The sequence below is a fragment of the Malaya genurostris genome, chromosome 2 (assembly GCF_030247185.1).
Source record: "Malaya genurostris strain Urasoe2022 chromosome 2, Malgen_1.1, whole genome shotgun sequence".
Taxonomy (NCBI): domain Eukaryota; kingdom Metazoa; phylum Arthropoda; class Insecta; order Diptera; family Culicidae; genus Malaya; species Malaya genurostris.
This window is the reverse complement of record NC_080571.1, coordinates 311154725-311170789: the sequence shown is the minus strand read 5'-3', so window position 1 is coordinate 311170789 and position 16065 is coordinate 311154725. Positions and strand designations below refer to the sequence as shown.

General features: G+C 36.6%; 1 protein-coding gene across 2 annotated transcripts in view; it reads right to left on the bottom strand.

Moving 5' to 3' along the window:
* Positions 1 to 15830, bottom strand: part of LOC131431109 (neural-cadherin-like) — a 1211689-nt gene extending 1195859 nt beyond the window's left edge. Inside the window, exon 1 of one of the 2 annotated variants that reach the window (XM_058596616.1) lies at positions 15812 to 15830. The gene's annotated coding sequence lies outside the window, so the exon portion shown is untranslated. Of the gene's footprint in view, positions 1 to 5325; positions 6949 to 15811 lie in introns of those variants that run through there. The other variant, XM_058596615.1, reaches the window with a different exon arrangement.
* Between the last annotated feature and the right edge of the window lie 235 nt (positions 15831 to 16065).

Below are 16065 nucleotides of genomic sequence, written 5' to 3'. Positions count from 1 at the left end.
ATTAACAGTTGAATTATTATGTTTTTGAAAACCGACGCCGCCTACAGCAACATGTTTACTTGCGTTAATTGCTTCAGTTTTGATTTTGTGTTTTAGAATTTAAACACCTAAATGAACTGCATGAACAAACACGTGTGAATCCAGCCCACAGTGGTTTGAATCGACAAAAACGTGAACTTAATTCTCTAGCTGCTAAACCGTTGATCCAATATACATAGTTCCTTTGAAGAACTCATTCACAAAAATATACCTCGTGATTTGATCACAATAAAAAATGTGCAAAGCCTACTACGATATAAGTTCATTCTAACAACTTTTTTCCCTTAAGAGATAGAGAAACGATGTCTTCTACGAAATTTTAGAGCTTCTAGCGAGAAAAAACTTTACCGAAGAAGCTAAAGGTCTAACGCATATAGTTTCTGATGTATGAAGCATTTTTGTTTGAAACACTTAAAATCAATGTTTTGTGCTTAACTTTTTTCGCAATTATTTTCAGTGTCTACTATGTTCGAGACAATTACTCAAAACGTAAAATTACACATTTTTGTTGAAGACTGTGCACAGTTTGGCCTATTCCCTAAAACGTTATTTAACAATAAACTTTTATATACCGTGTACGCCTGTATGTAACGTTATATTATCATTGACCAAATGCTCCAGCGTTTGTATTATCAACCAAATCTTTTGTGTTATTAAAAATAATATGCTGTCTGCTCTCACCAACACCAACAGTGCATATTTGGAGCAGGAAATTTAATATAAAGTTACTTAATAACAGTTCGGCTGAAAAGTTTAATAGGAACACACATTTTTTTGCCAAAATTCGTTTTTATTATTCAACATAATTGCCATCAGAGGCGATACCTACCTTTGCCTCAAAATAGGCCTCAGTTTCAGCGATTACCTCTTCATTGCTTCTAAATTTTTTACCAGCGAGCATTCTCTTGAGGTCTGAGAACAGGAAAAAGTCACTGGGGGGCCAAATCTGGAGAATACGGTGGATGAGGGAGCAATTTGAATCCTAATTCGTTCAATTTCAGCATGGTTTTCATCGACTTGTGACACGGTGCATTGTCTTGATGAAACAAAACTTTTTTCTTCTTCAAATGAGGCCGTTTTTTGAAATTTCGTCCTTTAAACGCTCTAATAACGCTATATAATAGTCACTGTTGATGTTTTTTCCCTTTTCAAGGTATTCGATGAAAATTATACCATGCGAATCCCAAAATACAGACGCCATAACCTTACCGGCCGATTGTTGAGTCTTTCCACGCTTTGGGTTCGGTTCATCGCGTGCAGTCCACTCAGCTGACTGTCGATTGGACTCCGGAGTGAAGTGATGGAGCCATGTTTCGTCCATTGTTATATATCGACGAAAAAAATCGATTTTATTTCGATATAACAGCTCCAAACACTGCTCAGAATCATCAATTCGTTGTTGTTTTTGATCGATTGTGAGCTCACGCGGCACCCATTTTGCACAAAGCTTTCTCTTATCCAAATGTTCGTGAATAATATGTCCAACACGTTCCTTTGATATCTTTAGGGTGTCAGCTTTCTCGATCAACTTCACTTTACGGTCATTGAGAATCATTTTGTGGATTTTTTTCACCTTTTCATCGGTAACAGCCTCTTTTGGACGTCCACTGCGTTCATCGTCTTCGGTGCTAATATGACCAGTACGAAATTTTGCAAACCACTTACGAATTGTTGCTTCGCCCGGTGCATAGTCTGGATAACACTACTCAAGCCATTTTTTGGTATCGGCGGCACTTTTTTTCATCAAAAAGTAGTGTTTCATCAACACACGAAATTCCTTTTTTTCCATTTTTTCCACAATAACAAAAGTAGCTTCACTCAAAATGCAATATCTCACAAACTAATAATCAGACAGCTGTCAAATTTATACACGTATCTTTTGAAGGTTGGTACTAACTGAAAATGGTATGGATTTATTTCTAGTGGTGCCCTCTCATAGAAACGATACGAACTTTTCAGCCGATCTGTTAGTGCTTCATTTTTCAATATACTTTAAAAGTAAAACCAATCGTCAATACAAATAAACGGTCATATTCATTGAAATTAATGTATTCCAATTTAGTTTTACATCGAGGATGGTTTTGAATCGAATTTTATATTCAACTGATGTCCATTTCATAGTACTATTTATTTAGAAATCGTGTGAATTTCACTATGTTTTTCAGTGTATGGCTTAATTCATAAGAACGTTTTTCGTAGAATGACATGATTTTACCAAAAAGATTCAGCCTTTCAAGCAGGCTACACTTACACATTTCAACTCATAAAAATTAATCTCACAAGACTTAAATTTAAACTATGTTTTTGGACGTACTGGTAATGGTGTAAGATATCGAAATATATTCAATCATTACATCATTGCACCAAAGCTACACAAATGACCGATTCCAATTTTTGAACATTTCCTACAAAGCTCTTTTCAAAAAACCAAAAATAGTCGTTTTAGTAAATGTTTTTTTTTCTAAGAAAATGGTCAAAAAAGCACTCTATGTTTCGTTGTCTTATTTATACAATTTAAAAAGGCCACGATACCTACTTCGCAATTTTATATTACTTGATTTAAGCTTTCCAAAAAGTATATGTATGTGCCTATTTGTCTGCGACCCTGCTTTCTATTAGTAGTTGAAGTTAGTGTATATAAAAGTTTAAATGTTAAATAACTTTTTAGGGAAAAGGCCAAACCGTGCACAGTCTTCAACAAAAATGTGTAATTTTACGTTTTTAGTAATTGTCTCGAACATAATAGACACTGAAAATAATTGCGAAAAAAGTTATGTACAAAAAATTGATTTTAAGTGGTTTCAAACTAAAATGCTTCATATATCCGAAACTATATGTGTTAGACCTACAGCTTCTTTGGCAAAGTTTTTTCTCGTTAGAAGTTCTAAAACTTCGTACAAGGTATTATTTTTCTATCTCTTAAGAGAAAAAAGTTGTTGAAATGACTTTATAACTTTTATCGTAGTAGGCTTTGCACATTTTTTATTGTGATCAAATCACGAGGTATATTTTTATTAATGAGTTCTTCAAAGGAACTATGTATATCGGATCAACGGTTTAGCAGCTAGAGAATTATGTTCACGTTTTTGTCGATTCAAATCACTGTGCGGCCTTTTAAAAAAAAACTCTATGTCGAATGTTCCTAATTTACAATCGAATTAATTTTTCGGTTTATGCTTGTTTTCAGAATATTTTTTCAGAATATTATTCAACATTATTCAACAACAACAGTCACGTCAAATATATAAGAATACATTTAGATATATTTATGCAAAATGTAACATTGATGTTTGTCAAATGAAAAGCGTAGCCGTGCTTAGACTCTTATGATGTCAATTTTCGGTTCATTATCACTGCTGTCGAATCTCTTTCAGCCGATGAGTAAAACAACACAATTATTAAATGAATATACCTCAGGATCAAGTAAACATTTTCAGTAGTTCTTTCTTTTCAATGTCTGCTTTTTGCTTACCATTAAACAATTAAGCATTCCATCACAACACTTGAGGCAGAGGGTTCAAAGTGATATCCGGATAGACAATTGGAGTTACGAGCTTTGAAAGAAATACATTCCTCAAGTAACGCATTTTCGGACCATGATCAATTTTCATGGGAGAAGACTTATTGCTCATGGTTTAATGAGAAGTTAAAATGATTGATTTTATGATTTTCTAATCATGACAGCAGAAACAGTCTTTCCTAATTAAAGTTCATAGTTGAAATTGAAGCTAATATAAATCAGAAATACGGTTTGAATATTATCATCAAAAAGTGAAATACACTAAGGTCTCTTTTTACACGGGGGTTACGTACCGTGTTAAAAAAATCCGTGCAAAATAAAACCGTGTTAATTGCGGAAACCGTGCAAATAACCGCGTCGAAAATTTGACGTAATAATTCCAAAAACCGTAGATTTGATTATTTGTTTGTATTGTTTTTGATAAAATATAACTGTTTTTTCACAATAAAAACGGTAATGTAAAAATCAGTCAGAGGTTACGAAAAGATCTAGGCATACTTGACAAAACACATTGGATGCCAAATTGAAATTAGAACACTTAGGAACACGTTGCATGATAAGCAAATTAATCTAAATGAATCATGCCTTCTGTTTAATGAATTCGGTTTTCAAAGGAACGATAATACGTACAATTTAGAACGTTTGACCTAAGAAGTGCTGATAATACCACCCATAAAAGAGTTATATCATTCAAATGGGTATAAAATACTGTACTGCTCGATTTGATGAAAGTTGAAGAGATTAGTAAATCCAACTATTTCTTCAACGCTACTAAATTATCGATGATATCAATGACGGTGCTGACATCATACAGCACAACTGAGCGGAAGAGACGTTGTGTAATTTACGACAGGGATTGAAGATCTGAAGAGTGATTATTCATTTTATATAACGACAGTCAATGATCTCGTGAATTGTTTAGTGAATGATTTTAGTTAACTTTAAAACTTTAAATTAGCTCTCAAAATCGTTTTCCTACAGACAACCTGTTCCTTTTTTTAAAATTTTTCTCAAAAAACAAATGACAGTACTTTTTAAACTCTCATCAGAGACCGTGTTAATTGCGAAAACCGCGTAAATAAAAACCGTGTTAATTCCGGAATCCGTGTAAAAAAAGCCGTGTATAAAAAAAACCGTGCGAAAAGAAACCGTGTGAAAAGATACCTTAGTGTACATAAAAAGCGAACACTTTGTACTATAGCCTTTTGATTTGAGTAAACTGCAGCACCCCTTCTTGGCATTGATGAGACGATATTTTCAAGGCATCTTTTGGGAATTGCAAACCATTCATTTTGCAAAGGTGTAAATTATTTCGTTATGTCGTTCCAGCTCTTCTCACAGGTGTTCTATGAGATTCAGGACTGGACTTTGGCTAGGCCAGTTTAAAACTGTTTGTTTTAGTGATTCGAAAAATTGTTTGAAAAGCGAAGAGTTCGCTCACAACATGAGCAAGGTAAAACTATGTTGCAACACACGATTGAGATCTTCCTAAATTCAATATACTACATCTTATAGGTGGTTTCTGATGCCAATGAAAACTAGAAGTCCTTTTGAATGCATTTCTAAACAAATATTTCCTCACAATACCAATGTAGATGAAATCAGTTCTGTTCCCAACCCACAAGAAACAAATATTAACACTTTTCAAAGCCAATTTCCTCTCCATACCACAACCAGTGAAATCAAATAAATGAATTCCTAAATCATTTGTTAAGCCCCCGCAAGGGATTTTCACTTTCAGACTTTAACCGACACGCTGTGCATACCTATTTAGACAGCTGCATTCAGCTTTTCCACAACAAGCCAACCAAATGCAGCTTCCGGCTTGATGTTGGTTTTGCAAATATGCCGCCTACTGCCTCCCGTTCTCGAATGCAGATCACCGTTTGATGGGCGGCCAAGCGTATGTTTTCCTTTCCGGCACTAGGGCCTGTATAGCCGTCACTGGCAACCGGAACCGCTTGGGGGCGAAACCAGTGCACTTTTACGCACAAACACACCGACGGAGACACACTCACATACAGCCACGATACCCGGAGATACCCGTTTCAGCTTCTTTGGAAAGTACACTTTCCCACAACGGCAGAACTGGGTTGAACACACAACAAAACGGCTGACGGCGCTGATGACGATGACAGTGATGATCGCTGCGCTGCTATTTTCTAACTTCACTGGGGATTTCTGCTAATAGCGGGTAAGCTCAATTTTGCACAAGCTGCTTCTTCTCACAACATTTTCTTCTACGGCAAGGGTTTCCAAACTACACTGCAATTTTCTTTACAGGAACATCTGAAACAACCCCTGTGTATCACACACAGCAGCGTAGCAAGAACTCGTGAACGACGCGTTTTCAACCCAAGCCACCACCGGCAAAAGCACTTTATCCTAAAAGCTATGTTTCAGAATGACACTTTCAATCAGAATTTCAGCTGTGGCAATTAAAACCCTTTATTCAAAGATGATGTACTTCTGCCGATTTTATTCTAGTAGCAAATATTCTTCCACCAACTGAGTATAACAACCTTCTGTAATCCAACTATGACCCACTTTCGATTTAATTTCACGTTAATTTTTTTTTTTGTAATGAAAATAAGCTTTCTAGATGATATTCCGCTTCAGTAGCCGGTATTGTTAGCGACCGACAGTAACACGGCACCTTCTATTCACCGGAACGTCTTCTTGAAAGCACCGACCTTTCCTCCAAGTACTAGCAAAAATATCCTCGAAACTAAATTCTGCCTTTTTCCTTCAATTCGTTTACTGTGTTTTCCTGTTCACTGAGTCTGAATGCCAAAGCCAGGATGAACCCGTGGTTATTATGGGGCTCCAAAATTGAAAAACGTATCTTCCTCGGAGCACACCCAATATATTCTGACCAATCTACTCTTCACTGGAGATGATTGCCTATTCAATCTGAGCGCACTCTACTACACTCAATTTTCATCGGTTGCTTCCGGTGTTGTCAGAATCTTCGGATTGGCAATTTATTACATTTATTTTATCTCATCTTCCAATTTAAAACCATCACCAACGGAAAATGACAACATTCGTCCCGCACACATCACATCGTACGTGATATTTTACCACCACCACCACCACCACTGGCTCAGTGACCACCGGTAGACGGAACCACCCACTGGCCAAGAAAAAACTCTGCTGCTATTTCCACTTTACAGTTGCGATCCACTTTCGTTTGTCAAACGCACCCGAACAATAAATGACAGTTGACAGATTGTTATCTTCGTCTCCAAGGAATAATTTTCCCGCGAAATCCAGGTCAGTGCCGAAATATCGAGCTATTTGGAAAATTGCCTCTGCTGCGTAACGGCACAATAATCCTCGAGTTGGTCAACAGTGATATATTCCGACAAAAAAATCCAAACGTCACAGAATCCGGCGAATAACTGAATCCTGTGAAAAACTGATGCTGGAAATATCGTGTGTGGCAGCGCCTCACAAAACATTCCATTCCGTATTCGGCTCCGGGTAGGTGGTGAGCATGCGCACCTCGAGTCTGTCATCCTTTCCCCAGGCATCCGAACAAACCGGTTTCTCCTTGCGACTGGAAAGCTCCTAACTGCCCGATACTACCGTGACTCGCCACCCAACGAAGGCAAGAACAAGCCACATAAGCAAAGAATCATAATAAGACAGTGTGCAGCAGTGCCCTCACCCACAGCAGTCTCAAGTCAGATAAAACTTCCTCCTGTAAACGGTTCGCCGCAGAAGAACAATGCAACGCACATATCGAGGAAACTGTTTCTACCACATGTTGGGCTAAGTTTCCGTTCCCTTCATCAGTCCCTTCGAACACCCGAGTCAAAGCTGTTCGAGCGGGTAACAAAATGGAGTTTTGATTATTTCTCCGTTCCGATCGATCTATCGTTAGGAAGTTTTTCATCCATCCAGACGTTTTCAAGGCAAGTTTATTCCCGAAATGGTTTGATCTATTTATAATGTGTGAGCGATTCCTTCCTCCTTGCCGGCACAACCTTGCAAAGGGCGTTGAAACAGGTTTGGAGTTTGTTAAAGTTGACATTTAAAGTTTAGCACGGAACAAACGAAAGCAATAAATAAAATTGAAGAGGTTAAAATGAGCTTTAAAATTCAAAAGTTGACAACGGAACAGTATACCGCGATATAACTGCAAAGTTCAACTGCGTATTTTGATATCGTTCCATTATTGTAGAAATATCTCTTTGGTACAGGTTTTGAATAGCACTGGGGTAGTTTCTTCAAACAGGTACAAGTTAGAAGAAAAAATGAAATAACGGACGATCCAATTTATGTTGTAGGAAGCCGTTCGAAACCCGTTATCATAAAAATAAAACAATAAAACTGTTCAATACACACAGTTGAGAAAATTAATATTTTCGTCCTTTGGACCTTAAATAACGTTCTTATTTTACAATTCATTGGGTCCCGTTATCAACTTGGGAAAAATGTGGCATATATAGAAATATTTCTAGAAGTACTTAATGGTAATCATGATTATGTTTACCTTCCTATAAATGCTTCCTTTCTTGTGGAACAGAAGATATCCGAAAAGTTAAAATTTACTAATTTAAAGCGATCGATACAGTTTTGACCTTCATATTGGTGCAAAACAAAATAGGTAAATAGGAGACAGAGATGAGCGGCTAAGCTGAGCTTGAAATGAAAACGTCATGAAAAATAAATTCAATAAAAACCTATGAGACATTCAATTGCATTTTGGTTTGTGAAAATTGGTCTGCCCAGCGTTGAGAACTTAATGTGAGAACCATTTCAAAGTGCTTCACCAGTACTTCCGGTACGTTTGGAAATGAGTACTAGGAGGTCCAGCTTAACCGAAGTAAGATTCTATGGTCATATACGATAAGAGCAGTAACTAGAAAATGAAATAGCTGACAAGTTTTAGTATATTAGCTTCGCTTTACATTTGTAGGAATTCTCTTGAAAATGAGTTATTTTTCAGGGGAACGGGTATAGCGTGATGGGTAAGTCGATGTCTTTCACGCTGCCAACCTGGGTTCGATTCCCAACCCCCGCACATACTGTCAGAAAACTTTTCTGGCCCGAAGAGGTGAATGACGACAATGTTAAAACCTCTATAATCGAAAAAAAGTTATTTTTCACTAAACACTTATTTATTCTGGCTTCGAGGATCGGATCCGGATGAGTTTCAAAATTTAAAATCGGTCTTGTCATTTTGAAAAATATTTGTTTTGTCACCTACTAAAACAAACAGGCATTTATTGATCTTGACGAACTGATTCGAATGTTATATGACATTCGGCTCATTGAACCTGTGTGAAATAGTCCGTTTTCGCAATAATTGATTGTTATTTCTATATAAGAACTGCAAAAAGCACAGTTGAATAGTAAATATTCTTCAAGTTTTGCATTTCTCATACAGAAAGGCTATGCAATCGCTGTGAAAACCGACTTTGCAACCGAGTCCCGACGAGCCGAGTGTCATATACCATTCGAATCAGTTTTTTTATTTAAGAGATATTTTTATTCAGGCCTATTTGCGTACAAACTTCACGTGGCCGACTGAGCCGATATTTGAAATATTTTTTTTTGTATTGGATCTTGTTGTCACCATTTTTCTAGGCAATATTGACATGTGGCCGTCTGATTGTCATAGGTAACAAATGATTTGCACGGGATTCTTGTATCCTGACCGAAAGTCACATAAGAAGGTATAGGCCTCTTCAAGCGCATGCGCACCAAACGTACGCCATTTAGAATGCCGGGGAAAAAGTTCTTCCACTTTTCTTTTCCAATAGAGAGAATCTCTCCGTATTGGGACTTTTTTGAACGCTTGAGGGTACATAAGGATCGATAACGCTTGAGGGAAGATCATGCACACGCACTTCTATATCACTATCTTCCATATATACTGGAATGTTGTACTTCATGTTCTCGTGCTTCACGTAGTGCACATTGTTATTGTCTTTTGCGAATTGAATTGCATCCAACTTTTTATAAAACTGGATGTAAACAACATTATTTGTCTTATTGCATTGAAGTAAATGCACACGTTTAAAGTCAAGATGCATTTGCTCCTTAAGGGGCGGATAAAGTCTAACACTTTTGAAAAATCATTTATTTTTTTCTTTGTATTTTCTTATACATTTAAAGAATATTCTGTGAAATTGTCATGCCTATCGGAACGAAACTCTGCAAGTTATGGGCCTTTATCTTTGCTTATCTCATACTGCGAAGAAGTAAGAGCTCGGCACACAGGCCCAAGACTTCTGCTTCGATTGACTTGAAAACTTGACCAAACATTCTTGAAATGTTTCATTATAGCAAATTATAAAATAAAAAAAAATTTTTTTTTTAAATATTAGACCCTACGGGCTCCCTTGAGTAATAAATTGTTTCCATTGATTTTATAGACAAAAACCTTTGAACGCGTTTTCCTCGAAAGCAGGTTTTGAAAGTCTGTGTCCATCCTCATTCAAAAACTACTGCACCAATTGTGCTCAAATTTTGCACATACTTTGTACATATAAAAACCAAACCCCAACGTTTTCTTTTTCGTTGTTTGTTACTTTGGAGAGGCTTTACAGCTTCAAAATGACGGAATTATTAAAAAAAATTTAAATAATGGAAAATTATTAAAAAAAATTAAATAATCAAACGGAAACGTTGGGGTCTAGAAAAACTTCTACTCTCTAACTATGCTGCTTTGATTTGTTCACTTCTGATTAGTTTGTGCTGAGATATAGTGGACACCGCAAATCATGATTTACCAGAAGCGTCCTCAAAAATCCCTCTTCATCGACTTATTTCTCAATACTCTTCCGTCCCGAACGTAAGCGGATTTGTTTTTTCGACTGACTTGGGTGAGATGTGAAAGTGATGTGATTCGAATTAGTTCGCCAAGATCACAAATTGTCTGTATGTGTGTGTGTATGTGATAAATAATGTCACTCAATTTTCTCAGAGATACCTGAACCGATTTCCACAAACTTAGATTCAAATGAAAGGTCTTATGGCCTCATACAATTTTCTAGAATTTCATTTGGATCCAACTTTGTGCAAATTTATTGAAAAATGCGCACTCAATGTTCTCGGATATTTCTTAACCGATTTTCACAAACTAAGAGGCAAATAAAACGTCGTTCTTTAAAAAGTCCCTGAAATGTAGATCCAGATCCACATTTTTATAAAACTTACTGCTAAATTCATCTAGTTGTCAGATCTTGTTAGTAAGAGAATATATAAAACTACTTTAGTACTACTAGTCCCCGGTTTCCGCTTCCGAACGCAGATAATAGTAAAGAAAATCTCCAAAAATGGAATTCAGTTCGATTTCACAGCAACAGTTGAACCGATTTTCATAAATAATGATTCAAATTAAAGCTCTTATTGTCTTCAAATATATTGTGCAATTTCATACAGATCTGACTTCCGGTTCCTAAATTATAGGGCATTCAAATTGTCATTCAAAATAACGATGCAAAACTGGTACGCGACGGTACGTGCGGCTTTGCTCCGTTCGCAGCGTGCTTTGCTCAATTTCGTATAGCGTGGAGGGTTGCCACATTTCAATTTAAATTTTTCAGGTTAAAAAAATGTAAACTTCTATATCTTTTATTTAATTCGTACCTTCTTGTTAGTGTTATTACAAAATCATGATAACGATGCTTTTCTATAAAAGTACACTTATTGCCTTTCTCATATAGAAAGTAAATGCAATGACTTGAAAAATTGACTAGTGAAAATTTTCGCAGAGGTCTATGTGTTCTATATTATTCGACACAGTTCATCGAGCTGAGCAATGAATGTGTCTGTGCGTGCATGTATGTGAGTATATATCAAATAATGTCACTTATAAAATTAAATATCTCATAGTCCCATAAGTTGCTATTGAATTGCCCACCGTCATTTAGAGCGACGATGCAAAAAAGAGTAAAATTCTTCTAGATTTGGCTTAAAACTGATTCAGTTTGTAAGCTATATTAGTTACTAAACGAACCGACTTCGGCTATACTGGTTCCAAGTTCCCGGTTCCAGAAGTAACGGAAATAGTGGTCAAAAAGTCTAAAACGAGTCTCACTCAATTTTCTCAGAAATGATTTGATCGATTTCCACAAACAGACTCAAATAAAAGTTCCTATAGTCTCATAGGTTGCTGTATAATTACATCCGGGTCCGATTTTCGGTTCCAGGACTATAGGGTAAAGTGTGTTTTATCATTTAGTGCGACGATGCAAAATAAAGAAAAATTATAATTAACTTGACAAAACTGTTTACAATTTGAAAAGGTTATGTTAGTTTATACGCAAAGAAAGTTTGCTATTTTATTCAACATTGAAATTTCTTCACAGAATGTTCTGGTGATATTTTTGAAAATATAAGTAACATGAGAAAGGCAACATTACACCACTAGGTATATTAAAAAAGTATTTTGTATATAAAAATTTTACACCTTTTACACCGAACCACGTACCCAAAATTCAGTGTAATTTATTTTGTTTTATAAATTCAATCAATTATCTTACTTTCTTAAGTTCCAATGAGCAATTTAAAAAATTAACAGTAGCAAAAGTAATGCAATTAAGCGCTTAGGGGTCTAGCATACTCAAGCAACTAGAGGTTACACAATTATTTAAAGCATCTACTTTCTTGGTATTTAAAAATGCAGAACTTTTGAGAACTTGAAATAACAGAACAAGTTCCGTGTAAACTTTCTCGCTGCTTAACAGAACACATGGTTTATGACAGTTCGAAGTACAGAACAAATTCCGTGAAGTTTGAAGTACAGAACAAGTTGAGAGTATGTGCGGTAGTTTTGGTAACTCGAAAATACAGAACAAGTTCCGTGTGAACTCTCTCGCTGCATAGAATCTGAAAATGTATTCTAGAAGTAGCTCAGAAGTTCGTTTGGTTGCATCATGCGAACTTTCAAGTGTAGGTAGTTTCTTAAAAACGGGTTGTTTAGAATTCTATTAATTCGTGAGCTGCTTAACCCTATTCAGTCCCTTTTACTCGAACTTTTGTTTAGTTGGGTAAAATCAAATGACGGGATATTGTTAATATTAGCACAGGATATGTTAAATAAGCATGAATTTTACTGATTTCGACTGTTTGGCTAGCAAGTGAGACTGAATGAATTTAAATGCACCTTTACCAACCAATAAATGTATGCTTCTGTTGCTCAGTCGATCAACAGACGTACTTCGTTATCCGACGATTCTCGATTCGAAGTCACAGCGGTCGCTATCATTACTTTTTGCCTTTCTCTATAGAAAGATATTAGAATTGCTGGGAAAACTGACTTTTGAACGGAGCCTCGGAGATCCATAGTGTTATATACCATTCGACTCAGTTCGACGAGATTGGAAAATGTGTGTATGTGTGTGTGTCTGTGTGTGTATGTGTGTATGTGCACTTTTCGGAGATATTTATACGCGCTCAAGATGGAGATGGCTGAACCGATTTGAACAAACTTATGCTCGTTTGAAAGCTACTGTCGGGCCATTGATCAAGTTCAAAGATCAAATGGCTGTAACTTTTGGTTACGGAGATATAATGGTATAAGTGACGTAACCGACAAAACATGTTGGTTTTTAGCGCTCTAATGTATATAAGGGTGCCAATATTTTGGGATCACCTTTAATTTCGTAAAGCGCTATTGTGCAGAAGTTTAAGCATATAGAAAAAAGTCCTCATGCAAAATTTGAGCTAAATCGGACATGGGTAAGGGGTGCTGCCCAGCGGTTAAAGTTTGAAAATGTTCGATCTTGAAAAAGTACCATAGGGGGGAGTACATGAAATTTCCGAAATCGAAGATTTTTTTTATGCCAAAAATTTTAAAATTGCATGAAACGTCGAGATTTAGTGTTATCCCAAAAAAAAATTTGAAAAAATCGACTTTCTGGGACTTTGGTGATTTTTCAAGATATATGAAAATTCCACTAAGTGGACTAAGAAGGGTTTTTCAGATTAGCATCACTCTTCTCATACAAATAGGCAACGCAAATGTCAAGCACTAGTTTGGACGAATGATGCTGACTGTGTGACATAAACACTAAAGCATGCTTTTGTGAACTACTCGAATCAATCTGAATCAATTGGTGTCAAAATTAGTATCCGAAATTATTTAATAAAAGTATGAAATATATTTTCATGAGTCTGTTATGAAAGATAAGAAATGCATTATCACACCACTAGGTAAATTGAGAAGGGTTTTTTATTTCAATGAATTACGTGTCATGAAATTTTAGACACAATATTGAATATTCTTACATGTAAACTTGTGTGAGCTGCGACGCTACATTTATGTGCATCTAATAAGATATAAAGTAACAGGATTTCTCCAAAGAGTGCACACTATAAACCAAACTGATTAAAAGTAGAAAGGTTTTTCGATAATTAGAAAATTTTCGGATATAATAATTTGAAAAAAAAAAATTTGTAAACATGTTATTGAAACCTACTGTTGATGTTAATTTGATTTGTGTTTATTCAAAAATGGGAAATGGGCTAAACTAATAAGACCTATATTTGTGATTTGATATTTTACGTATTTTTCATCGTCATCTTAAACGAAAGGTTTGAAATTTCCATCATTCATAACCCTATAATTTCGGGACCGGAAGTCGCATTCGAATTAAATTCCATTGAAACCTATGAGACCATTCGACCTTTCATCTGAGCCGGTTAACCTTTTCCTTGAAAAAATGTTTCACTACTGTACCCGGTTCTCCTCACTACAATAACAAGAGCAAATTCCAATGATAAACAAGTCGGAAATAATCACGCAAAAGAACGTAAAAGAAATCAGGATCCCAAGAAAAAGAATTCGACTAGCAGCTCCGAACTCATCGATTTTTTTTGTATTTGAATTATAAGCTTAATAGAGATAAAAATATTTTTTCAACTTTCTCAGATAATACAATTGAACTTTGTCGGTAGAAGCTTTTCAATGAAGTAATGAAAACTTCGAGCTAGCATGAATTATCTCCGAATCTGTCCTCCCCTCTTCATATGCCAGTACCGTCTAGATTATTCTATTAGGACGACGGCAAGCAAACCACCGAGGACAACGAGGATGGGTACGGTTCGTGGTAAAAAATAAAGCTTTACTTAGCCATTTGCTCTCTCAGAGTTCGATGGTTTGTTAGTCATACAAGGCGATGTTGTTTCGTCTCGACCACCCGTCACCAGCTGACAAGTAAATGATTTTTCCGGAGAATGCCACTCGCAGGAGCTTATTTCCGAAGCTTCATTTATGAGATATTTTATCCCTAGCAACCATCCACGATGTTCGTTGGATTGCTCGTACCAAACAAGACCAAATAAAATACTTATAATCAAGGTTCAGTGGATCAGATTGAGCACCTTCCTTAAAGTGGTTGAAATTAGGCAATTTGGCTGATTCGGATAACGAATTTATAAAAGAACAGAATAACAAACAGTACACTCGTACATCTTGAAGCTTTACGTTTCCGCAGTGAAAGACTGCGGAAACTCGAATCCAAGAAACATAAGAATATATCTGCTGAAGACAAGCGAAAGCGCAGTTGTCTTAATTAGCTGGTTAAATTTTAAAGCGCTCGGTGCGTTTTTCAGCAAAGAAAGGGTCGTTTCCAGTCAGTTACCTGCCGTATAGTAGTTCTGACACCCGTGGCGGAAGCGAGCGCGAAAGGCTGTAACAGTAATTGGTTTTTATGGATCTACAAGGATTAATTCAGCTTGGAACAACTTAATGAACTTACGGCCTGGAGTGCACAGTCACTGGATGATTATCCTCCCCCCCGAGCGAAGGAAGCTTCCAACACGGTGAATATATTCTGCAGGTTAAATTAAGTTGTACGCTGTGAGTAGCACACGCGCTCGAAAAACGGCCTCGCCGTCAAATGATTAGATGACATGTCAGGTCGGTACCGGGGGTGATGACAAGATAAATGGTACACGGGAACTCAAGTCACACATGCAAAACGCTTTGCAATGAAAATTGTGGTGCCACACAGTTCGGCCTCGATTTTGTCACGACAGATTTTCCTGTAATCAAATATTTTACGACTTACGTCAAAGTATCCAATCTCAAAATATTGGCTAAAGTTAAAACAAGTCTTAGTTAAATAATTTTCATTACCCAGTAACCATCGATCGCTCATTCCACTAAACCTACTTCCTCTGATTAAAACCACCATATCAACAATACGGTTAAGATTGTACAGAAATTGGGAAAGCTCCATTCTACGTGAGTGTAGAGTACATTGACGGCTGAAGTACATTCTCACTTACCTTGCAGATATAATATACTCCCGTCTCCTCCACGACACACAATTCCCAAGGAACGAGAACAATAAATTGCCACTGATTCCGAAACAGCTGCTGCAGGCGGTTAAATCTGAGATCCGGAATGAAACGGAGAACCTGCGCAGCCCGGAACCTGTCGGGGAACCTGCTGGGGGACGATACAATGCAAGCTAGTGCAGCGAAAATTAAAAATTAATGCACGTACACGTCAGGTGTTATCATTAAAACTGGGATCCTTA